The sequence below is a fragment of the Mirounga angustirostris genome, unplaced genomic scaffold (genome assembly GCF_029215605.1).
Source record: "Mirounga angustirostris isolate CCGP_5_RB_7025 unplaced genomic scaffold, mMirAng1.0.hap1 SCAF_9, whole genome shotgun sequence".
Classification (NCBI taxonomy): Eukaryota; Metazoa; Chordata; class Mammalia; order Carnivora; family Phocidae; genus Mirounga; species Mirounga angustirostris.
The window spans coordinates 18,463,369-18,488,102 of record NW_026991717.1 but is presented as its reverse complement, the minus strand read 5'-3'; the positions used below and the strand labels follow the sequence as shown (position 1 = coordinate 18,488,102).

The window sequence follows — 24,734 nt, the reverse complement described above, 5'->3', positions numbered from 1 at the left end:
AGGTCATTAGGAAAAAAACTGATGAAGCGCAAATAAGATATTCAGTTTACAGTATGTTAATATTAATTTCCTGGTTTTATTATACCACAGTGGTCCAACATTGGGGAACAATCTATACTATTTTTGCAACTTTTGTCTAACACTATTCTGCAATCCCATTTTTTTTTTTTTTTTAGATTTTATTTGAGAGAGAGAATGAGAGAGAGAGCACATGAGAGGGGGGAGGGTCAGAGGGAGAAGCAGACCCCCCGCTGAGCAGGGAGCCCGATGCGGGACTCAATCCCTGGACTCCAGGATCATGACCTGAGCCGAAGGCAGTTGCTTAATCAACTGAGCCACCCAGGCGCCCCCGCAATCCCATTTTTTTAAGTTTAGTATTAAAAAAAAGGAATCCCCACAAAATGATTAGTCTACTTTTTACAAAAATTTACTAAGTTATGGTAATTCCCATGGCAATTCAAAATTCATCAATGACATCGCATCATTTTGTTCCAACATTAATAACCAACTCATTATACTGAAAGAACAGATCAATGCTGCAATGTGATTATTTCCTGAGACGTAAACTGCAGAAGGATATGTAAATTTGATACCGTTTTATAAAGCTTTAAAACATGAAAAACACTATATGTCGTTTAGCAATATATATGGATAGATGGCCTTAAAAAAAAAAATGAATGGGAAAGGTAAATTCTTATTTAAGACAATGATTACCTCTGCAGAAAAAAGGGCAACAGGATTTTTTTTTTAAAGATTTTATTTATTCATTCAAGACACAGAGATACAGAGATAGAGAGAGAGCACGAGCAGGGGGAGAGGCAGAGGGAGAAGCAGGCTCCCTGCTGAGCCAGGAGCGGGACGTGGGGCTCGATCCCAGGACCCTGGGATCATGACCTGAACTGAAGGCAGATGCTAAACGACTGAGCCACCCAGGGGCCCCAAAAGGGCAACAGGATTGAGAAAGATCCATTATATTCATCCTGCTAGTATTCATTACATTATTCACTCTAATTTTTGTATGCCAGTTATGTTTCATAATTTTTAGCCACTACTGAGAAGCACGGACATTTTTAGCTATCTGGGGCAACAATCTTCTGCTTTGTTTTTAAAAAAGTTTTCATTGTTGTGGGGGTTTGTTTTGTTTAATAAGACAATCTTACTAAGAATACCGTATTTGAAATTTTTCATTTCTGTTTTCCAAACCAAACAATGAAAACTTTAAGATCATCTTAAAATAGGGTCCTCTGCCTTAGGACAGACATATCCTTCGGCTTTTTTTATAGATATATATACAAATCCTCCCTGTTTCGTGATCACTTCATACCTTCATTTCCACAGCCAAATCCGAAGGCCTTGTCATCACCAGGAAGTCTCCCACTTCTGGCTACACCTCTTTATCCTTCCAGGCACTCTCTCATCCAGTACACTCATCCCCTCAAGCCTGCTCTTCCTCCTGTGTTCCTATTTCAGTAAACTACCCATTCACTCCCTCAGTTGTCCAAGCCATAAACCTAGTCATCACTCTTAACTTTCTCTTTCACCTTCCATATGCCCTCCATCCTGAATCCTTTCATTCTACCTCCTATGTATCTCTCAAATCCACTTATTTCTTCCATCCTCATCCTACACTGTAGTCCAAGCCACCATACCTCTTTTAACTAATTTGTTGTAACACCCTCCTAATTATTCTTCCTGCCTACCACTTTTAACTCTCTCCAAAGAATTCTCCACAGTGCAATCAGTATTATCTTTTTAATTAATTTCCTCCCAGGCTTAGACATTTCGATTTTCCCTAGAATAAAGTTCAAATTCCTTAAGACGGCTTATAAGGGCTCTTCATAATCTGGCTCTGATTTTTGTCTTCAGCCTCATCTTTCACTACTCCTATGGTACCTGCCCTCTCTTACACTGCCTGATCCATCCATACTGTACTGTTTCTCCAAGCAATCCAAACTCTCTAAGTATTATCTCCTGTCCTTAACACAGGTCTGGTAAACTACCCACCCTCTTCACAAGGTTAAGTCCTCTTGAGGCTTTAACCTAAACAAAAGGTATCACTTCTCTGGGATAAATTTTCCTGGCCTCCCTGAAACTGGGTTAATCACCCCTTCTAAATGCTCCTACAGCACTCTGCATGGTACACATCAAGCATGTAGCAAAGTGGATAATAAACACATATATGTCCATACTCCCACTTGACTATGAAAGCCAAGCCTGTTCACTGTATTCCTCACTACCAAGGCCAATGGACTGAATTAATAAGATACTAAAGACCAAACTGTGAAATAAATTGCCAAAGTAACACAATACTTACAAAGATAACTCTTGGCCCAGGTGCACAATATTCTTTCCACTATACTTTGTGGCACTTAATTTTATGTTCATAAACAATTCAATGTTAATTAGGTATAAGGCATGTAACACAGAGTTTAAAAGGATCTAGATATCATCTCATTTTATAATTAAAGAGATGCCCAGAAAGGTTATTACCTGCTGAAGAACAAAACACTATTAAACAGCAATGCCAACATTAGGTATTTTGATGTTCTTTAATTACATACTTTAATCTCAAGGAATTAAGTTTTTAAAATTTTAAAACTGAAAAACTTTAAAGTTTTTCATTTCTTCTAGGATAGCAATGTTATTAAAAATAGAACAAATGAATCACCAATTCACTTAAAAGTTTCCACAAAATTACCTACAATGTTATAACAAACATAAGAATATTTAATTATGGTGTAAGAGTAATAAAGATAATACTGAGTCATTATTATAATTATATATTATAAGCAACACATGGGTATCAACTGTGTTCAAGGCACTGTGGAACACATTCACTAAATATACAAAGAGATATAAAACAGGATTCCTAACTCCCAAGAAGCATATAATATGTTTAGGAAAAGAAGAACCAAGCATTTTAGAATTAAATAGAAAAATTAGGTAAAAGGAATCACTTAAATTATTAACACTTTCAAAGGAAAAGGAGTTTCAGGAATGTAAAGAGAAATCTATTGCCTGAGAAATCAGCATAAACTCAAAATTTCTCAGGTTGGTCAGCTGACAGGGCTCTAAAACAATGTGAGTTCGCTATCAAGGAGCATACCAACTGCCCAGTTCTTGGTTTCTAAATAGTCTTACCCAACAAGAGAAACCAGAACTCCTTGTAGAAATGGCTGATTCTAGGACAGCAGCAGGAAAAGCAGATGATGTGCCTGGAATATCTTGTCCCAAAAGTAAGGAAGTGCTCCAAACATGATAGAAACATGTCAAAACCATCAATAAGTTGAAGGATTTCTCACTGACCAAACTGGAGTTAACTTGGAACGTCAAAATGAATACTGAGAGTAATCAAGTATAATCCTGCTTAATAAAAAAGAATCTATGAATTTATATTGATATTAAGTAAGCAAATGAGAAGTAAAAGCTCTTCTTTACAATGTATTACCAAATATTAAATGCAAAAGAATAGCTAGACAAACACCATTTTGGAACCACTGTATAATAATGGACTCAGGCAAGAATCAGCAATGAATGCTAAAACGATTATGTGAACATTTCTGGGAGGACAGTATTTACACAGTCTGAAAGTGCCTCCCCACAGATTATTCAGTAATAACAATAAGGACAATGATAACTTTTATATGGAGAAAACTGGCAGGCAAACCTTAACTAAGTGATCCAAGTAAACATCACCAACAAAGGGTCAAACTGACATCATATTGCCAACTGATGTGATGCATTGAGGGGTATATCATCACGTATTTGGTTGTCCTGCCAGAAATGCATAACCTGAATCTAACAAGAATGAAGCAATATGACAAACCAAAACTGATGGACATCCTACAAAACAAAGGGCCTGTACTATTAATGTCAGGAAAAAGAAAAAAAGTTGAAGGACTGTTTCAGATAAAGGAGACAGAAGACAGGAAAACTAAAATGTAACAAATAATATTGTATTAGAAAAAAATGCTACTAAAGGATATTATTGGCACAACTGAAGAAATTTCAACATAAACTATATACTAAATCACAGTATCAATATTAAGTTCCTTGAATCCATCATACCGTGGTTATGTAAGAACATGTCTGTTCTTAGGCAATACCAACTGAAGCATTGAAGGGTTAAGGATCATGATGTGTGCAATATACTCTCAAATGGTTCAATAATAAAAGTAATCATAATAGGAAGAGGAAGAAAAGGGAAAAGAGGCGGAGAAAAGGAGGAAGAAGGAAAAAGAGACCAATAGAGTGAATTCTGCTATTACAATAAATGTTATTATTATTAAGTTCAATAACATTATATGCTTAATATGTGGTTTCACTGTTAGCAAAGTACACAGTGCATTAATGCAGCATTTCCATCTATTCCTGGAATGTTTTGCCTCAAACAATTTGCCTCTGATTTTAACTGAATAAACTTGCATCTTTGGCATACTCCAGAAGATGTAATCAAGGAGCTTCAAACTATAAATAAAACAAAATAGTAATATCTATTTTCAGACTTTGGGGCCACTCTGCAAATACAAAAAAAGATAAAGCAATTGTGCTAAACATTAACAATTAGCGTATCTAGGTGACCAGTATATGAGAATTCATTGTATTTTCCTATAACTTTTCTGTAAGTTTTTTCCAAAAACAAAACAAAACAAAAAAACCTGTCAATGCCGAAATGTTACTTTGGGGAACAGAGTCATTTGTGAAAAACAAAATCTTAACTCCCAGATTCTTTTCTCCCTTTCCCTTCATAATCCATGTCAAATTAAGTTTAATACCATTACGAAAAAGATTTTCAGCATTAAGATAAGCATTTTGCTAAAGTAGTCCCCAAATCTTTAAAAAGCCCATTTGCAAGTCAGCTGTGCAGAATGTTGAATGATTTTCACTATTACAAATAGTGGATAAGTTCCTAATGTTTGGCACAAAAGCTCTTTGATAAATCTTCATTAGCAATACAATTGAATTAATATTGTATTTCACATATACTGTGTTAAATTGCACACCCTCCTAGCGTGGATAAGCTGAAGAGAGGGAATGTTGGTTAATAAGGAACAACCAGTAACTAATTATAATTTCTAACACTATTTTTACTAGGCTATGCATTTCAAACTGGAAATATAGCCCTCAGACAAGATGGCCACTCACTCCCCAGAAAGAAGGCAAAATGGAATCTCAGGAAATGCCACTTGGGCTAAACAGCTCTGACATTCCTGCCCTGACCCAGAATGCTGATGACATGTTAATATGTACAGAAAATGCCTAAAACAGTATTTTATAGTCTGAAAAGTACCTTTATAATTTTTAAAGTCTGATTTGGTTTGGGTATTTTAGTTGATTAGGACATCTTCCATTCAACATTTACTGAGCATTCACTATGCACCATAATAGATTGGTAGGTACTAAGCATACACAAAGAACACAATAATCTGGACGCCTGGGTGGCTCAGTCGTTAAGCACCTGCCTTCGGCTCAGGTCATGATCCCAGAGTCCTGGGATCGAGCCCCGCATCGGGCTCCCTGCTCGGCGGGAAGCCTGCTTCTCCCTCTCCCACTCCCCCTGCTTGTGTTCCTTCTCTCGCTGTGTCTCTGTCAAATAAATAAATAAAATCTTAAAAAAAAAAAGAAGAACACAATAGTCTTTGACACAGGAACTCTGAGTAGCTGAAGAAAATGACATCAACTACAATCCCTTAAATATTCTAAAAAGGGAATTACTCTTCAAATAGGGTCTGTATCAAGAGCAAGGGAGACAAATTTTGTCTAGAGACTAAAATTGGTATCACACATGACACCTGAGCTACAACTTAAAGGTAAGAGCATTCCAATCTCTGGCAAAAACATGAACAAAGATACAAAAGCACTAATTCAAATATTTCTGTCTTCCGACCATCAGGGTTAATACCTGGGGAGACAGTTATCAACAAGATAGACAAGGCCTCTGCCTTCATGGAGTTTACATTCAGGTAATGGGAAAAGACAATAAATAGCTATAACTAAAGAAATAACATGTGTACAAATTATAGTGTCTTGAAGGAGATAAGATGCACAAGAGAGTAACTAACGAGGTCTGACATTAAAAGTATGGCCTGAGTGACAAAGTGAGATCTGGGTCAAGTTCCAAAAGATTAGGTCAACCAGCCTTATGAAGAGCATCTCAACCAGGCACTGCAAAAAGTGCAAAAGACCCTAAAATAGGAAAGGACGCAGAAAGTTTAAAGAACAATAAGAGGACTGTGTGGTTGGCATACAATAAATGAGAAGAACAATGAGAAGCAGAAAGATTATTCAGGGCCATTCAGGCCATGGAAAGTAGTACAGACTTTATTTCAAGAGGAATGGGAAGTCACTGAAAGATTTTAGGCAGAGAAATAACATGATTTAGGATCTTAAAATGATCCCTAGGGCTGCTCTGTGAACTTCTGAGGAGCAAGAAAAGAACAAGCCCAGTTAGGAAGCTACTGCAGCAATTCATATGAGAGATAATGCCTTGAAATAAAGAGGTGGCAGTGAAGACTAAGAGTGGTAGGCTGGCTGAAGATAAATTCTGAAGGACAAGAGAATGTTCGGATGGACTGGATCTGAGAGAAAAGAAAAAGAATCCAGAGTGGTATCTTTAAGGTTTTGGCATGAGTACTCCCATTCATTGAGATGGAGAAGGGCCAGTGAGGACAGCAGAGTTTGGGGGTAGGAGAGAGGAAGAAGGTTGTGGGAGAGGAATAAATAGCTATACTTCAGTCATATGGCTAATATTATGTTTGAGATTCCAACTAGATTTCCAAGTGGATATCAAGCTCAGGAAAATTCTGGGCTAAAAAAATAAAAGTGGGAGTCATCATCCTGAAAATACATGGCATTTTCAGGGAAGAGCAAACAGCTGGCCTTAACTGGGTCATAGAAACTGAAGGGTAATGGCGGACAATGAGCCTGAAGAGATCAGATAGAATCATATAAAGTGAACCATGACTAATAATGACAATAGCAGAAGCAACAGTGATAGTAATAGTAGGGGGAAAAAATTACTGTATTTTAGGTACCAAGCACTGTGCTAAAGGGTTTATAACATACATCTTATTTAATCCTCTCAACAACTCTATGAAAAAGATAATATTATAATCACTATTTTATACACCAAACTCAAGAAGATTGAGAAATTGCCAAAGAACACAAAGTGCCAGAGTGGGTATTCTAGCTTAGGCAATCTTGATTTTAGAGGCTAATTTCTTATCCCTTAAATTACTGCCTCTCTACTGATTTTATGTCTTCAAATATTTCCTTAAAAGAATGACATTTACATGTGAATTTTAGAAATATAATTCCAGTCTCCATGTAAAAGGTGAATTGCTAGGGGATAAGAGGTGAGATAAGCAAACATGGTATTAGTCAAGGCAAGAGCACCTTGTTTTACTAAGCCAATAGTTACAAGTTATTTTACCAGGTTAAATGAAGAGTTTCCCTTTGTTCCAACAGTCACAAATCATACCTCAAACTAATCCAAGTCAACGTGTATAGCATGCTGCTTGTAACAAAAATAACCTGGTAAAAAGGTCCAGCTTATGCAGCATAAATTTACCACCCACTATCAAAACATTTCTCAAAACATACAACATTATTGATGGTTGAATTCTTTTTTAAATTCATAAAGTTTATATTTTTGTATAAGGAAGAAAATAAAATTAGTACTGACGCAAGACAACCATAAAGATGTGCCTTTGTTGATATTAGAAGTCTGATCAACTGTCTGTTTTTCACCCAGGTTAACAATTCCTCTGGCTTTCAGCATCATCAGTTATTAAACTGATGAAGTAAATTACCTGCTGTCATACACCAATGTTCAAATATTTGGTATTCTATCCACCTCACAAACCAGCTAATTTTTTCTTAACTCATAAGCTTGTGATTTCATTGATTACTAAGACAATTCAATATTAAATATTAAGTTTAGTAAATATCAATTAAGTTCAGTAAATACAATTATTCAAATCAGTAAATAACAAATATCTGTATAAAAATATAGTATTTATTAAACAAGTGTCAACACGTATGCTATGCATGAGACTAATAAATGGGTTTATACTCTTTATTATAATAAACTGGACAGAGGGTCCATTACAGATTACACAGATAAAGCATACACAAAATCATTTAGTTCCATACGCAGTAAAATGACATATAAAAGCTTAAAGATTACCCACTAAAGAAAAGCTATTTTTAAAATATACCTATTCCAGATAGGCAATAAAAATATTTTTCTAACTTCAAATTTTAAATACTGTATGTTGAAGACAACTCCCACAGATAATTCCTAAAAGACCTATTTCACTGAGGAGTAGGGAAAATACTTACATTTAACTCTAATTTTTTCTCTTTTAAATATTTGGAGAGACTGTTGGACATCACAATCAATGACTGCAGATCAAAAACCTGATATAGCTAAATAAACATTTTATGTATATATATTGTGACAATGAATTTAAAGCGCTGGGATTTTTACACCCAAAAAAATATATGAGCATTCTCCTGTATTTATACATTATAAGAAGTCCTTTTGGTCACAGACACTAAACATTCAGGTACTGGCAGAGTACATATATAGTCTTCACAGGAAATAAGGGAATGTTTAGAGGAATGGATATACAGAGGAAGGGATAAAGGGAGATCAGGCAATATGCATTTTTGTACATTAGCCTGTGCTAGGAACTCTCACACCCATTATTTCATTTAACAGTAACAATTCCATGGGGCAGGTAGTATAATTCCTTCCCATTTTATAGATGTCTCATAACTTCATAAGTGGCAGAGCTGGGATCTGAACCAAGATGTGATGACAAAGTCTTACAAACACAGCAGGACCTGTCAAAATGTTCTTTTGCAGGAGATTATCTAACTGGAAGATTGATTTGATTTTCCATATTTACACCTCTCTTATTACTTAAACATTAGAAGGCACTCACTTCTCAATTTACGAAGAATGTTCACAGATTTTCTTTCTAATCTGGAAAAAAGCAATACTGATCATTTTCAACCCACAAAGCAGTATTTTCATTGCTCTATCACTAATAAAAAAAAACTTCAGCTAGACTTTGTAGCATTCATATGTACCAGGAGCATGTCTCCATAAAAGAAAAAAAAAAAAAAAGGAATATGGTGTGATTCAAAGGCAAAATATATGAAACTGGAAATACCCACAGAAAATTCAAGACCATCATCATTGTATGTTAGGCTAAATTTCCTCTGCCAGACTTATAAGCAGCAAAGGGGGGAAAAAAAAAGGTAGCTTTCCAAAACTTGACTGACAAGCATGTTACTTCCCTAAGAAAACAAACTGGCTTACAGTTTCCTCCTCTTAAATCTGAGCAAAAATCTACTGACACATTTAAGTTTGAAATATTTCAAACTTCAAAATCATGTTCTAATAAAAAACACTTCCATAATTACTTAACCACCCTCAAAATAAACTGATATTTCTCTCTTGGTAACCAATTAATGAGTGACATTGCTATTGCGTGAATATTAATAAAATTAATATTAACCTGTATTACATTCTAAAAGAAAAATACAAAGCTATAATGCAATTGCTTTGAAAAACAAAACATCACTACTTGAAACAACTCAATATATCTTTCAAGATTATTTCTGGTTGCATTTACAAAAAACAATCTTTGACACACATACCAATTAAAGAAACATAGAAACTCTAAGAATTTGGAAGGAAATTATTCTCAAACCATAATTCAACACAGTGACATTACAATTATTATTTCTGCGCCCCTAGGAGCTACTTTCCTTCCACTGAACACCCCCTACATTTCATTCCCTCAACATTTTAAACTTTTGCTGGGAAGTAATTTAAAGAGTTAAACATAATTTTATCAACTTTGTTCTGATATGAATAACCATGGCTTTATATATAACAATAATGTGAATTAAATGAAATAGATATGCAAATAATTATGTTTAGAGAAGTCATTATTACTTCACCATCGCTGTTTTAACAAGTAAGTTTCTATTGGAAGCACTCTTCCAACAGAACTGTTAAAGACTGGGTCTGCAAAGTAAATCACTAGCTTAGCTCTTCACATGTTTTATTATAACACTATTACCACAACTTTTTACAATGCTCACGAGAATTAAAAGTGATTCCAGAATCAATTAGTGCATCATCATATAGAAGTAATCTCACTATTCTGGAGGACACATGTGTTCCTTATGTTTGTTATAAAGTCTAACTAAAACTGGCATCCACTTTAATGAAAACACTTTTAACTCTTCTCCTAAAACAAAAGTTGCCATTCATAGGAAAAATAAGAGTAAAGACTGAACCCTCCAAAAATATACCAGAAAAAAAAAAAAAAAAACCAAAACAAAAATGTACATACAAAAGCCGTAATAGCACAACATAGGTATTTTATCCTCACCTTATAAATTCATATTAAAGTAAGTGCCATTTTTGTGTTTAAAAAAAAATTTTTTTTAAAGCTATTTTGTTTACCTTTTCCACAGACTGTTCAAGTACTGCCAAGGTAACAGATTTTAAAACTGACAACTGGAGTACTTGGCAGTTGCCAAAACAACACAGCTGGATTCTTAAAGGGAAAGTACTCTTGTGTAATGTACACCTCATTACGGCTTTGGAGAACCTTCTCTTCATATAGTAAAAGATGATACAAGACACAGGGGAAACATGCTGTGTTAAAAAAACTTGAAAAATTTTAGACATGTGTTTAAAAATACTTATACCATTGTTAACACATCACAGCAGGCCTAATAGCACACTAATTGCAATACCAATCTTGTAAACTAAAATGCAGGTCAACACTATGCTGCACTTCTTTAATCTACACACGGTTTCCCTACTGGACCATGACCGGGGGCTCGCTTCGTAGCCCAGAAATCGTACTTCAAGTCTGAAGAACATTTTTATAGTTACACTTTCACGGCGGGGGGGGGGGGGGGGGGGGGTGTTTTTCTAATTCAGGGATGCTCACCTCCTTGAAACTTGTTTGCACTATCTCACCTACCAATTTAATCCTCGCGGTTCAAAGATAGAGGATATCGAACTAAATGGCAAAGTTTGTACCACTAAAACCTTCCCTGAGAGCCGGGATCCACCGGGATGTCAGGGCAGCTAGCTGTTCCCTCTGCAGCCCCTCCTTCCCCGCGACGTCTCCCTGCACCGGAGGGCGTCCGCACCCCGCAGGTGCCCCCAGCCCGGGCCACCTCCCGGCCCGCCCCAAATACCGACCCGGCCACTGACATCTCCACACACGCGCCGAGAGTTCGGACCTGAATGTTCCGCCCGCTTCGACCAACCTTCTCCCAAAGCAGAAGTGGGGGAACTTCTTCAAGTCCAACCACCGCGCAGAGCACCCCCGGCACGAGGGGTCAACCCTTTAGGGAGACCCGGGCGCGGAGAGCAGGAGGCAGGAAAGGGCCTTCGGGCGCTCCGCCCCGGAGAGGCTCCGGGCCCCCAGGGAACTCGCTCAACTTTCAAGGAGGCGTCGTCCACCACCGCCCCCCAGCCCCAAACGCGGTGCGCGCCCGGGGAGGCTCCTCGCGCGGAGCCCGCACGGCGAGCCTCCCTCCGCCAGCCCGCGACACCGGTCAGACCCCGGGCCCGCCCTCGGGGCACCCCGCCCCCACCACCGCGGGCGCCTCGCCCCTCAGCGCCAACCCCGCGCGACCACCCCGCGCCGCCTCCCCGCACCCCACCCGCCCCGTCGCCGCGCGCCTGGGACTCCGGCCCCCTGCCAGCCGGACGCCGCCCTGCCCTGCCGTCCCCGGAGCCCCGCGGGCGCCCCTCGGCCGCGCCGCCCCCCGCCCCAGCGCCCCCCAGCCCCTACCCGGCCCCCTCGCCGAGACGCCGCCCCCTCTGGCACCGTCGACCCCGCGGACCGAACCCCGCCGTCGCGGCCCTCACCGTGTCTCCGGCGCAGCTGGCGAGCGCACACACGCTGCAGCCCGGGCCAGCCACCAGCGCTCCGCGCCGCCCGGAGCCGCCTCCTTCAGCCCGGGACTCGCCGGGACATCCGCGCACGGATCCCCACACCGGGGCTATTTTTAGGAGACAGGCCCCGGCCAGACCGGAACTCGTTCCTGCCGCCGCGCGTGCGCACTACGGCTTCGGTCCTCGGTGTCCCTCCGCCAGCCTCGCCTTTCCCTCCCTTCCACTCGGCTCCTTCTCTCTCTTTTGCTTTGAGGTTTCTGTTCAGAGCTGGCTTATCCTTTCGGTGGGTCCTAGAGTACTTGGGATGGGAAAGACGAAGATGCGGGCAAAGAGAGTCACAGTGGAAACAAACGCTACTCCACAAGGACGCGAGGGGCGGACTATGTTTTTCCGGGTGGGTGAGACGGATCACCCGGCACAGGAAGGAGATGACGGCGGTTTGGCGCCGCGGCTACAGGCTGGAGCTCCCTTCCCTCTGAAGGACCGTGTTCTCCTGGAAGGGATACTGGTCACTTGATGAGGGCCTAGGCGCCTCCCAGGGCGGGGCGGCCCGGCGGCGTCGCGCCCTGCAGCCCCAGCCTCCCCCTGCCGCCTCCTCCCTGACCAGCCCGCTGGGGCCGGGACCGGGAGCGGCTTTAGTGACGCGGCGCGTGGCAAATCGCCGCGCGTGGCCGCCGGCTCCAGCCAACCGGGGGCCCGGGGGGGCGGGGCCCGGGGGCGGGGCTGGGGCTCCGGGGCGCGAGTTCGACAGACGCCCCGAGTCCGGTGCCAGGCGGAGTCCTTCGGGCCGGCCCAGACACCTCCTGCCGAGCTCCTGGGGCCGCGGCCAGCCTCCTTCTCCCCCCACCGCCGCCCTCAGACCACCCCGGGCCTCCCCCTCCCTCCCCCGCCCAGCCGCAGACCTCTGCTCGCCACGCACGCGCCCACGCCCTCATTGTGGTCAGGGCCGCACCTGTGCTCGCGACTGGGCCGCAGCCCGGTCACCCTCACTGAGCAAGCACAATGGGACTCCGGTCCCTGGCGCGCCCCGGCGGCTCGGACCCGGGCCGGGAGAGAGTAGGACTTGCAGGGGCCTGGAGTGGGCAACCCCTTTCAGCCTGGCGAGCCGAGCGCCCTACGTCCCGGGGGAGACACAACCTCCTACTCTGCAGTATTCATAATAGCGAATTACTAATAGGCATAGCTATAGTATGCCTTGAGCGCCAAACTATGTGCGGAACATTTTGCACGTGTTAGCTCATGTATTCCTTACAACACCCCCCATGAAGTAGATTCAGTTTCTATTCCCATTTTACAGAAGAGGAAAGGGAAGCTGAGCGCTAAAGCGACCCTTTGAGGTCACAGTTTAAGAGGAGAGAGCACTGAGGATTTGAACTCCCAACCACCCTGCATACTGTCTTTTCTGAGAGAGGTGCAAAGGAGACGTGCTTGGGACTGCCCTTCTGTTTTGTGGGGTTATTGGTTTTGTTGACGAAGGTCATCAGGAGGTGAGCCATTGTTGGTCCTTGCATCCTGAAGCCTGCTGACCTCTGAAGAGTTTCTACAGCCACACTGCCTACATCTGCACCTAGAGGTGCCTATGCAATGAACAGAAAGCCAAATGGTTATTTTCATTGGAAGATGAGAAACTCAGTACCGCAGCACTCTGAAACAAAGTGATTGGGGTGGGTGAGCCGATGAGCAGACGCTGGGCAAACGAACTGGGAAGTTACAAAGGAAGCTGGAGGCTCGCGGGCTTCCTCTCTTAAGGACGGGGCAAGGTACCGGGGAGAACCCAACACAAAAGCAGCAGACAGACACTGGAAAATAAACCTGGAGTTCTGCTCAGAGCCCCATAGTAACAGTTTTCAGAAGAGCCAGCAGCAAGAACTATAGGCAAGTTTTGAAAACACATTAAAACTTGGTGTAAATCAGCGAGTCACATGGAAATACATTAGCGAAGCATAATCACTATTATTTGCAATCAAAATAACCAATTTTAGGAAATCATCGCAGCTTCTATTCAGGTCTCAAAAGCATGTATCTGAAGTTCAATGTCTTCAGCAACTTCCAGTGCTCACCTTGGCATAGACCATGTGCAAAACACTTGTGTGTGTCACTGGCTTGGAGGAAACTTCTGAGAAGCATCATCTTTCAGTCCTCCAACTCTTTCTGGCCTCCTTAACGCACTCAGGTATCCAGGTATGTCTGAATTGAAAGGACTCAGCATTGTAGTAGGCACTGTGATATGGAAGTGAGCAAGAGCCGCCTTTCCTTCAAAGGGGCCAGCAGGCCACGGGAGAGATACACCTTAAAACACAAGCCAGTCTGCTAATCACCAAGAGAGAGGTTTTTGAGGACACCAGAAAAGCACAGAAGATGAGTATCTAAGAAGGGAAGACAATTACGGAGGGCTCCTTGGAGGAGGCAGTCCCATAGTGAAACTACAAAGTGTCCGGAAGGATGAAAAAGGGGCGCCCTCATTATGTCTTGATCTGAAGAATAAAGCCCAGGCTCTCTTGGAGGCAGCGATCCCTGACCACCTGGCCAGCGTCGCCCCTCATCTCTTCCTGCCATTCAGAAATCTAAGAAGTTTCTCTCCACACACCAGGCTGTTTCTTCCTGTGAGCACGGTAAACCCTCTTTATAACCATTAAGTCTCCACTTAGGCATCATTTTCTCTAAGAGCGTTTCCGTACTATAGTGCCTAGTTGAAGTGCTTCTTTACGTATGTCTGCCTCCTCCCTTTTGGAGAATTAGCTCCTTGAAGACAAGAACTGTGATTCATTCTTTGTTGATCCAAAATACCTAGCACAGTGCCTGGCCCATAATAGACAAGGAAGTAAAAGTTCCTTAAATATTTATGAGCAGGCTTTAGGCAGAAGGACTGCTGTATGCAATGAGTGTGGCTCAAGAGAGAAACCATGGCTAGTATATTGCGCCTGAAGCCTGGAGTCTGGATTAAGTGCTCAGGAGCAGTAGGAGATAAGGCTAGAAGACGGAGACGGTGCAGAGCCTTAGCAAATCCAGCTAGGCCATTTGGATTTCTTTCTGAAAGCAATGGGAAATACTGACAAATTTCAAATGGTGGAATAGTTTGACCTATTTGACATTTCCGAAGGATCACTTAGGGCAGTAGTTGGGAGCAGGTGAAAGAGAGCGAGACAGGAGGCAGGGTGACCAGTTAGCAGGCACGGCCACTGCTGGTAGAGCATCCCCTGCACACACTTCCCATCCCCAGAGATCTCCACAGCCTGTCCCCACACATGATGATGCCTTCCTGTGTGTCTCTGTCGAGGGAACACTTTGGCCCTAGGAGAGGGCTTGGGTCAGTAGACAAATACCCTAGCTTCCTCATGCCTCGGGAAGACAATTCCTAAGCATGTTCCCCAAAGTCTCTCAAGGGTTGGGGAGCGGGGATCACAGTGGATTGGGCCCCAGTTGTCCTCTGTGGTGACCCACTCAGCCACTTTTTGTTGTCTCTCCTCATCTCCCCTATCTCACATCCCCCTTCCCTCAGAGCCCTTGCCAGGATCACCTTCCAAATAAACAACCCATACCCAAATCCTTGTTTTGGGATCTGCTTTTCAGGAGACTCACTTAAGACAGACGGTAACTGAAGTAAGGAAGAAAGAGGACCTAAATGAAGATAGTTGCCTGACAGTAAGGAGAGAGCAGGAACAAAGCAAAGGGATAGCTGGAAGGTAGAATTGACCTGCTTGCTTTCACTGAATGTGGGGTTAGGGAAGGTAGAGGAGTCTCTGTTTGCCCCGAGGTTTCTGATTTGGGGTCCCAGGTGGATAATAACAGCATCATTTAAGTGGGGAACACTACTGGAGGGGGCTGGACAAGACAGGAATGATGAGTTCCATTCCATTCATGTTGAAATTGAGATGCCTATGGGACAAAAGTGTCCTTAGCCTTGTGGGGTTGGAGAAAGATACAATTAGATGAGACTGGACAATGTAGGGAGGGCTTTCTGGAGGAGGAGAAATTTAAGCAGAATTTTGAAGTTGAAGTATATGAGCTGGTGGAAAAGAGAAATAGCTTATGGAGTGGAAGAATGATGAGAGGTATGGACAGTAAAAAGAATGGATTAATAGAAAAAAGTAAGTTTATCTCAACGAGGGAAACCTCAAAGAGTTTTTAATTTGTGAGCTGCTTAAAGATAGGAACCATGCCATGTTCAGTCTTGTGTCCCTGACACTTACATGAAGTTAATATTTATGAAATATGGTGTGAACCAGGCAAAATGTCTCAATAAATATTTTTCATGAAGTCTTAGTCTCGCATGAGCAAAATTAAAAATGGAAGGTTTTTAGATGGCAAAGACATATGAAAAGATGCACAACATCACTCATCCTCATGGAAATGCAAATCAAAACCCCAAAGAGATATCACCTTACATCTGTTTGGATGGCTAGAATCAAAAAGACAAGAAATAACAAGTGTTGGTGAAGACATGGAGAAAAAGGAATCCTGGTGCACTGCTGGTGGGAATGCAGATTGGCACAGCCACTATGAGAAAGAATATGGAGTTTCCTCTAAAAATTAAAAATAAAAATACCATATGACAGTAATTCCACTGCTGGGTATTTACCCAAAGAAAATGGAAACACTAATGTGAAAAGGTATATATGTACCCCTGTATTTATTGCAGCATTATTTACAATAGCCAGTATCTGGAAACAACACAAGTGTCTGTCGATAGATGAATAGATAAAGAAGATGTGGGATATATATACAATGGAATATTACTCAGCCATAAAAAGAATGACATCTTGTCATTTGCAACAACAGGAATGGACCTAGAGGGTAATATGCCAAGTGAAATAAGTCAGAGAAAGACATACACCATATGATTTCACTTATGTGCAGAACCTAAAAAACAAAACAAATGAATAAACTAAGAAGCAGGGAACATAGAGAACAAACTGATGGTTGCCAGGGGGGAGGCAAGTGGGGGGATGTGCAAAATAGGTGAAGAGGAGTAGGAGGTACAGGCTTCCAGTTATGGAATGAGTAAGTCCTGAAGATGAAAGGTACAGCATAGGGAATATAGTCAACGATATTGTAATAGTGTTGTATGGTGACAGATGTATAGAGATATTGAATCACTATGTGGTATACCTGAAAGAAATGTAATATTCTGTGTCAACTATACTTGAATTTTTAAAGAGATATAAAACAAAATTGAAGGCTTTAAATGTGTTACCCCAAATTAGTGAATTCTCCAAATTCAACTTTGTCTTTTTTAGAAATATCACATATAAAAACTACATCTTACTTGTAAAGTGACTTGCTTCACTTGTATATTTTACTTGTAAATCTGACATAGGATTTAATGACTTGTAAATATTTGAGAAAATCCAAATTCCACCTTTTAAATTAAACCCAAAGACAAAGATATAATCTAATTTGTACTGTACATCACAGGTTCTTTAGAGTTAAAATCATTAATGTATACGTGCGAAGAGTGAGACCTCTCACACATTCTTTTTCTATTGCAAGGTCCATGATAAACATTCAGATCTAAATGCCATTTTCCAGGGGCGCCTGGGTGGCTCAGTCAGTTAAACGTCTGCCTTCGGCTCAAGTCATGATCTCGGGGTCCTGGAATCGAGTCCCGTGTCAGGCTCCCTGCTCAGCGGGAAGTCTGCTTCTCCCTCTCCCTCTACCTGCTCCCTGCTCGTGCATGCTCCAGCTTTCATTCTCTCTCTCTCAAATAAATAAAATCTTTAAAATAAATAAATGACATTTTCCAGTAAAAAGGAACCAGAGGGCGCCTGGGTGGCTCAGTTGGTTAAGCAACTGCCTTCGGCTCAGGTCATGATCCTGGAGTCCCAGGATCGAGTCCCGCATCGGGCTCCCTGCTCAGCAGAGAACCTGCTTCTCCCTCTAACCCTCCTCCCTCTCATGCTCTCTGTCTCTCATTCTCTCTCTCGCAAATAAATAAAATCTTAAAAAAAAAAAAAGGAACCAGAGCCCCTTGAAGAGATGGTTGATTCCAGGACTGGGAAAGGAAAACAAACTAGATAAACCAATGGTGCCAGAAAGCAAGGACTTGCTCAAAAAATGGTGGGGGCCTGTCAAAGAGACACAGGAGCTCACCTGAAAAAGCTGCCGATGGCAAAAGCTGGACCAATTTGAGCAAAAATAACGCCAGCATTGGACTATAACCTATAGAATAAAATAAATACCCATGAGCCCATACTGATAAAAATAATTGAATAAATAAATGAGGGAAAAAGTAGAGATCTTGCTTACAGTAGAATTCCCACACACACACACACACACAAAATGCAGAAGGAATGGGAGCTATACATAAACCCCCTTCAGGCAAACACCATAGTTAACAATCTGTTGCAGGCAAGAACTATTAATAGATACAAAATTAGTGGGTAAAAGGATGATGAGAAACAGGACATTCACATAGTCTCAAAGTAATTCCCTACAAGACATTTATTAATTACATCAGGAAAATAGTAACTTCTCAATAGCGAAACCTGGCAGACACCACCTTAACCAAGTGACAGAGTAACAAAGTGTATGGACTTCATGGACCCCGTGATATGGTGCAATGAGAGGGGCATATCCCTTCTTTGGTGTTCCTGCCAAAAGGTTATAACCTGAATCTAATCATGAAAGAACATCAGACAAACACAAATTGAGGAACATTCTATAAAATAACTGACAGCTAAGTGCAAAATGGGATTCAGGATTGGATCCTGGTGCAGAAAAGAGACCATAGTGAGAAAACTGGCAAAATCCAAATAAGGCCTGTAGTTAGTATGTTACATCAATGTTAATTTCCTGGTTTTAATAATTGCACTATCCTTACATAAGTTAACACTGGAGGAAGCCGGGTGAATGCTCTGTATGATGTTTGCAACTTTGGGTAAGTCTAAAATCATTTTAAGATAAAATTTTTTTAGGTGATAGAATATTTTAGTGTTACTCAACTCCACGATAATAACTATCATATGGAATTCATATAACTGGTAGAAAACATTTTTACAATATCTCACAATAGTAGGCTCAACTTCAAACTGGCCAACATTAAAACTATTGGTAAAATGTTGATGTATGTTTTGAGATGATCATTGTTTTGAATTAAGAGGGAAAAACACAGAAGATAAAATGTTTCCAGTTACTACACAAAGCAATAAAGTCCATGGCTGCCATGTGGCTGTTCCTAAATATCAAAATGTAAAACACACCCACCCACACACATACGCGCGCGTGCGCACGCACACACACGTTTAACTTCTAACATTGCCTATTACATCTTTTTCAGGCCTTAAAAATGTTGTTTTCACTTTTCTTGTTTGAATATCATGTGGGCTTTTATTCTTGAATGCCTGATGATGAAAAGGATGAATTCAGGTTCTCAAAGAAGGGGATAAAAGAACTTTCCTTTGCTCGCAATTTGTATTCTTATGTGTCAAAGTCTACATAAAGATTAAATAAACTTTAAAAATGTGAGAAATTGAATCTTTGACAGCTGGATGTTTTATGCAATTGAACTTCAAATAAGTCTTTCGATTTCTATTATATGTTGTCATTTTGTTATATTGTATTTTTTTCTTCCGCACAGAGTTTATTCAGACTTTGTGATTCTCTCCCCAACCAACAATACATTCACATGTCAATTATAGTCATTCCAAACCTTGAGTTTATTCTGTTCACTTTCTACATTCCATCCAAAGAGGAGGTGCATTTCACTACCCTCCCCAGTATTCCATTCACATCTACCCCATGCATATGGGATCATGATCTCTCTCTATTGTCCGCTTTGCTTGTGCAGTTTTGTCATAGATGTTTCTTCTAAAGGCTGGAACTGTCCTAGTTCCCCCTAGTAATTTCTTTCAATACGCATCCCAAGTATTACCAGGCTCTACCATTTCTAATAGGATGTCCATTTAGATCTGTTCTAGACCTATATATCCCTCAAGATCTCATAGAAAAGTCAGTTCTCTCTGTGGTGGCCACAATATACAAATCATTCCCAAATTGCAACTTAAAATCTAGCAAGGATTTGTATTCATCAGAACTTTAGAAGACTGAGACAAATCTGGGAGTCACTGAAGAAGTAAGACCACACATTTTAGAGTCAAAATGTCCTTTGTTTAAATCACGCCTTTGCCATTTCCCAGGCATGTAACTTCGGGCAAGTTTCTCAACCTCTCCAAACCTTGATTTCTGCACATGCAGGATGATAACAATTCTTACTAAAGGTTATTTTGAGGATCGAGTAATTTACATAAAGCACTCACATAAGCACCTGCATGTACCCACATCAGTAGTAGCTACACGTGTGGTTGCTCACTGATGCATTCCACAAACTTTTCCTGAGCTCTTACAGGGTGCCAGGCACCCTGCTAAGCCCTGGGACTATAGAGACGATACATGTTCCCATGAAGTTTCTAGTCAGACAATAAAAAATATATAAACAAAAATATATATTTTATATAATATATATAATACATAAAAAATATATAAACAAGAAAATGTCAGAGAATGATGTTATAAGGACCATGACAAAAATAACACAAGACCATGCACTAGAGTAAAGGAGTGGATACCTTAGCTAGGGGTTCAGGGAAGGCATCTCTGAAGCAGTGGCACAGAAGCTGGGTGACAAAGTTGCCAAATGAATGAAGACCTGGGGAAGAGTGTCTCAGACAGAAAGAAAGAATAAAGTCCCCCAAAATGGGACTGAGCTTATTTTGTCCGAAGAACAGAAAGAGGGCAATTATGGCTGGAGCAAGTTTGGGGGCTCAGGGTGGTTTGTAAGCCATTGGTGCATTGTGTTATCTAGGTAAAAAAAATAATAATAAAAGAGCAATAAATTAAATTGCCGGCACGTTGGCACAAATTATTCCCTTCCTGTTCAAAAGGTGCAAGAGAGGCAACTGTCTGTCAGAATGTTAGTCAGCAGTTTTTAGCTGCAAATGAAAGGGACCCAAGTCAAATCAATTTAAGCCAAAAATTAGAAGAGGGAGAATTTTGTTGGCTTGTTTGAACGAAAGATTCAGGAGTATTTCCATCTCCAGCATTGCTGGATGGGAAGCTAAAAATTACATATCCATTCTCTCTCTCTCCTCATTTACTCTGTTCTGTGCCCAAAATGCATGCGTTGACACTTAATCCCCAGTGTGATGGTATTAGGAGGTGGGTGGGGCCTTTGGGAGGTAATAAATTATTGAGGATGGGGCCCTCATGAATGAGATTAGGGCCATTGTGAAAGAAGACTCCCTTGCTCCTTTAGCCTTGCAAGGATACAGTGAATCCAGCAGCCTATGAACTAGGAAATGGGCTCTCACCAAACACTGAATCTGTCCAGACATTTATGTTGGACTTTCCAGTCTCCTGAACTGTGAGAAATAAATTTATTATTTATAAGCCACCCAGTCCATGATATTTTTCTATGTTAGCCTGAACGAACTAAGACAATTACCCCTGAGAAAGAGTTTTCTTTAAATTTTATTTGCAAGATCCCAACGGTGAGCCTGGCCTAGGTCACATGTCTGGCTCTGCTCCATCATCCCACTGTGGCCGGGGTGATAGAATGCTCTGATTGGTCACTTTCAGGTCACTAGCCCCTCCCAGAGTTCTGGGAGGGGGTTGAACTCACCAAAACTCCAGGTCCACTCAGAGTGAGGGGTGTAGTTCCCCCAAATTGGGATGCTATTATCTGAAGAATGCCTACATGCCAGACAGACAGAAAGAAAATAGACATCACAACATCTGAGCAGCAGGTGTTGATTGTACGCTTGTAGTTAGACTATCAGTTACAGAAATTTGGTCCCTTGCTTCAGTGCTATCCCTGGGCTCCTGAGGGCAAAGAGACACAAAAGGAAAATGGTCAATAAGAAACCTAACAGATTATATTATAGGGCACGAAGTTCCATGCACTACCTTGACATCTTTGACCCTCCCATAGTTCTAACCCTGAGTTCCTGGTTCTCACCAGACACGTGTGCCCACTACCCGGCTAGCTCCTTCATCAGCCAGACCAGCCACACCCAACCTAGTCCTGAACCTAATAGGTTTCATATCCCTGCCAGTCCACACAATTATCCAAACAGGCAAATCACATTCTCCTATAAGAACCAGGGGGAATCTCACCCTTCTGTTACTAAAAAACTTTTCTCCCACAGCTCTTCCTAGTTCACCCTGCTCCCCAGTGCAGCCTTCATATGGCCCTGCATGGGGTGGACAGAGCCCAGCTGTTCACACTGCTCTGTTAACTGAGCCCTCTTTGGACTCTAATAGACCCCAAGAGCTCCTGCTGGTGGTTCTGTGGGCCTCTGTGTAAACTGGCAAAGCATCTCCATACCCTTGGCTCTCAACCTCTCCTCTCAGACGATCTTCTTTAACATGAGGCCTGGTGCCAACCCCATGGCATCTTACTCATTATTGCCTTGGCCGGAGTCTAGCTGAGGACCTAACACATAGTAGGCTTGGATAAATGTTCCCTGAGTAAAAGAATGGATCTTTGTCTTCAATCAGGCAACAGCAAAGTGTGGAACATTTTGGTCTGATGCAACTGCTTGAAAACTTGGTTTAAGTTAGAGCCAAAGTGACCAACCCAGAAAATCTGAGAATGGAAAATCTATTTTATCCTGGGCTTTACAGAGGAAGGAAATCCTGGAGGTCAGAAGCCATGGTTTCAATGCTCACATTAGAGAAGTATCAAAATGGACTTTTTTTTTTTTCTAATGAGGCTTCATTTTTTATGCTTACATTTTCAATGAGGTCCCTGTTTTTGTCAGAAATTTCAACCCCTGCTGGGTAATTGCATAACCCCTGGCTTTGCTTGGCCTGCATAGCTTGGCACGACTGTCTTTTTTTTGGTCCATGCTGTAGGCAAGATTTTTATGAGGCTTGATTCTTGTCTTGACTTTATTTGATCATGTATATCTGTAATTCAGTGCAGAGATTAAAGCAGATAGTACCTCTTAGCACCAAGAGGGTGAATACCAGAGAAAATGGTAACAAAGTATTTAACGTATACATATCTTTCCAGAAATCATGCTGGGGCGTGACTTAAGCACAATGTTTCAAGGGGCTGGGTCCTCTCCTTGAGAAGCATTTGCAAATTTTCAGCAGCTTGGGTAAGTTGGACTCAGCCTGCCAAATAAAAGATTGAAGAACTTCATCAAAATTCTTCCCTAGATCTGTGTCCTGGCCTTTGGATCTGCAAAAGGGTGAATTTTCGAGCAACTTCTCATCAGAATACCTGTTCTAGAGTGAAACACAGTGGCAAAGCTGAGGTTACAGAAAGACTCCATTTTTTCACCTTTTCGATTTAAAAATATGAAAAAGTTTGTTAACACACTGAGTTGACAAGGGTGTATAGAAACAGGGACCCTCATGCATTGTTAGTGAGAGTGAAAATTGGTACAATCTCTTTGAAAGGCAATTTGGTTACTATCTATCAGAATTTTATTTTATTTATTTATTTATTTATTTTAAAGATTTTATTTATTTATTTGACAGAGAGAGACACAGCGAGAGAGGGAACACAAGCAGGGGGAATGGGAGAGGAGAAGCAGGCTTCCCGCGGAGCAGGGAGCCCGATGTGGGGCTCGATCCCAGGACCCTGGGATCATGACCTGGGCCGAAGGCAGACGCTTAACGACTGAGCCACCCAGGTGCCCCAATCTATTAGAATTTTAAATGTACATACCCTTGAACCAGCAATTCCATATCTAATAATCTACCCCAAAGAAATATGTATATTCGTTGCAGAATTGCTTATGGCAGCAAAATAATTCAAAAAAGAAATGAATATCCATCAAAGTGAGGTTGGGTAAATAATGTATAGTACAGCTGTATAAGAGAATATATTCAGTACATACTATAAGAATATACTGTATATATATATATATAGTCCAAATTTATTGAATATATATTTATTAAATATATATATAGTCCGAATTTATTGAAATCTGTTCCAGAAGATGCAATTCAAATAGCAACTACCATCTGTGGTTTTAAGGTATGTAGAAATCTAAGTTATGTTTGGCTACGCAAGAATATAAAGTACATTAATTCAAGCTACAGTGTAAAAAGAAATAGTATATCCTCATTAAATGAAATGTTTGCAAGTGGTTTTTTTCTTAAGCACTAGGGACAGCCCTTTTTAAAAATTCAATAACGAAGCTTAAATTCAATGAGATACCCTCTACTTACTGTAACATGAAAGATGTTCACACTGAGACACTTCGGCCCCAACTTTCACTGTATGATATATACAGAATTAATAATATAGTAATATATGCTGTGTGTGTGTGTCTGTCTGTCTGTCTGTCTGCCTGTCTGTCGAGATCAGTGGTTTTCAACAGGTAGAATATCTGATAATATCTGGAGACAACTGGAAGGGGCGTCTAGTGGGAAGGTGCTATGGGCATCTGGTGGGTAGAGGCCAGGGATGCCACTAACCACACCACAATGCACACCAACAGCTCCTCCTCCTTATCCAGCACAAAACGTCAACAGTGCCAAGGTTGAGAAATCCTTCTCTCAAATTTTCATACATAACAACAGTAGCTCCCTCTGAGAAGGGAAAGCGAAAGACTAGATATAACCTTTTTGTACCAATGGAAATTTTACATGTGTCTACAGTCTATATTTGCTGTACTACATATTAAGCAGTTTTTAAATGTGCATTCTCAAGCTCTTTCAGGCAGGGTATCAGAAAGCAGCAGGTTCCACAAGAGGCACTTCTCTATTTTTGTCTCAGATCTCCTCCTTGCTTCGAGCAAATGACAGACACAGTGAGTAAGCCTGAGGACAAGAAAAA

At 41.2% G+C, this 24,734-nt stretch overlaps 1 protein-coding gene across 23 annotated transcripts in view; it reads right to left on the bottom strand.

The window, feature by feature from the left end:
- MEF2A (myocyte enhancer factor 2A) overlaps positions 1-12,452 on the bottom strand; it is a 175,793-nt gene extending 163,341 nt beyond the window's left edge. For 6 of the 23 annotated variants that reach the window (XM_054513342.2, XM_045899498.3, XM_054513343.2 and 3 more), the window contains exon 1: positions 11,918-12,448. The gene's annotated coding sequence lies outside the window, so the exon portion shown is untranslated. The other 17 variants (XM_054513350.2, XM_054513347.2, XM_054513346.2 and 14 more) reach the window with 14 other exon arrangements.
- Positions 12,453-24,734: the final 12,282 nt, after the last annotated feature.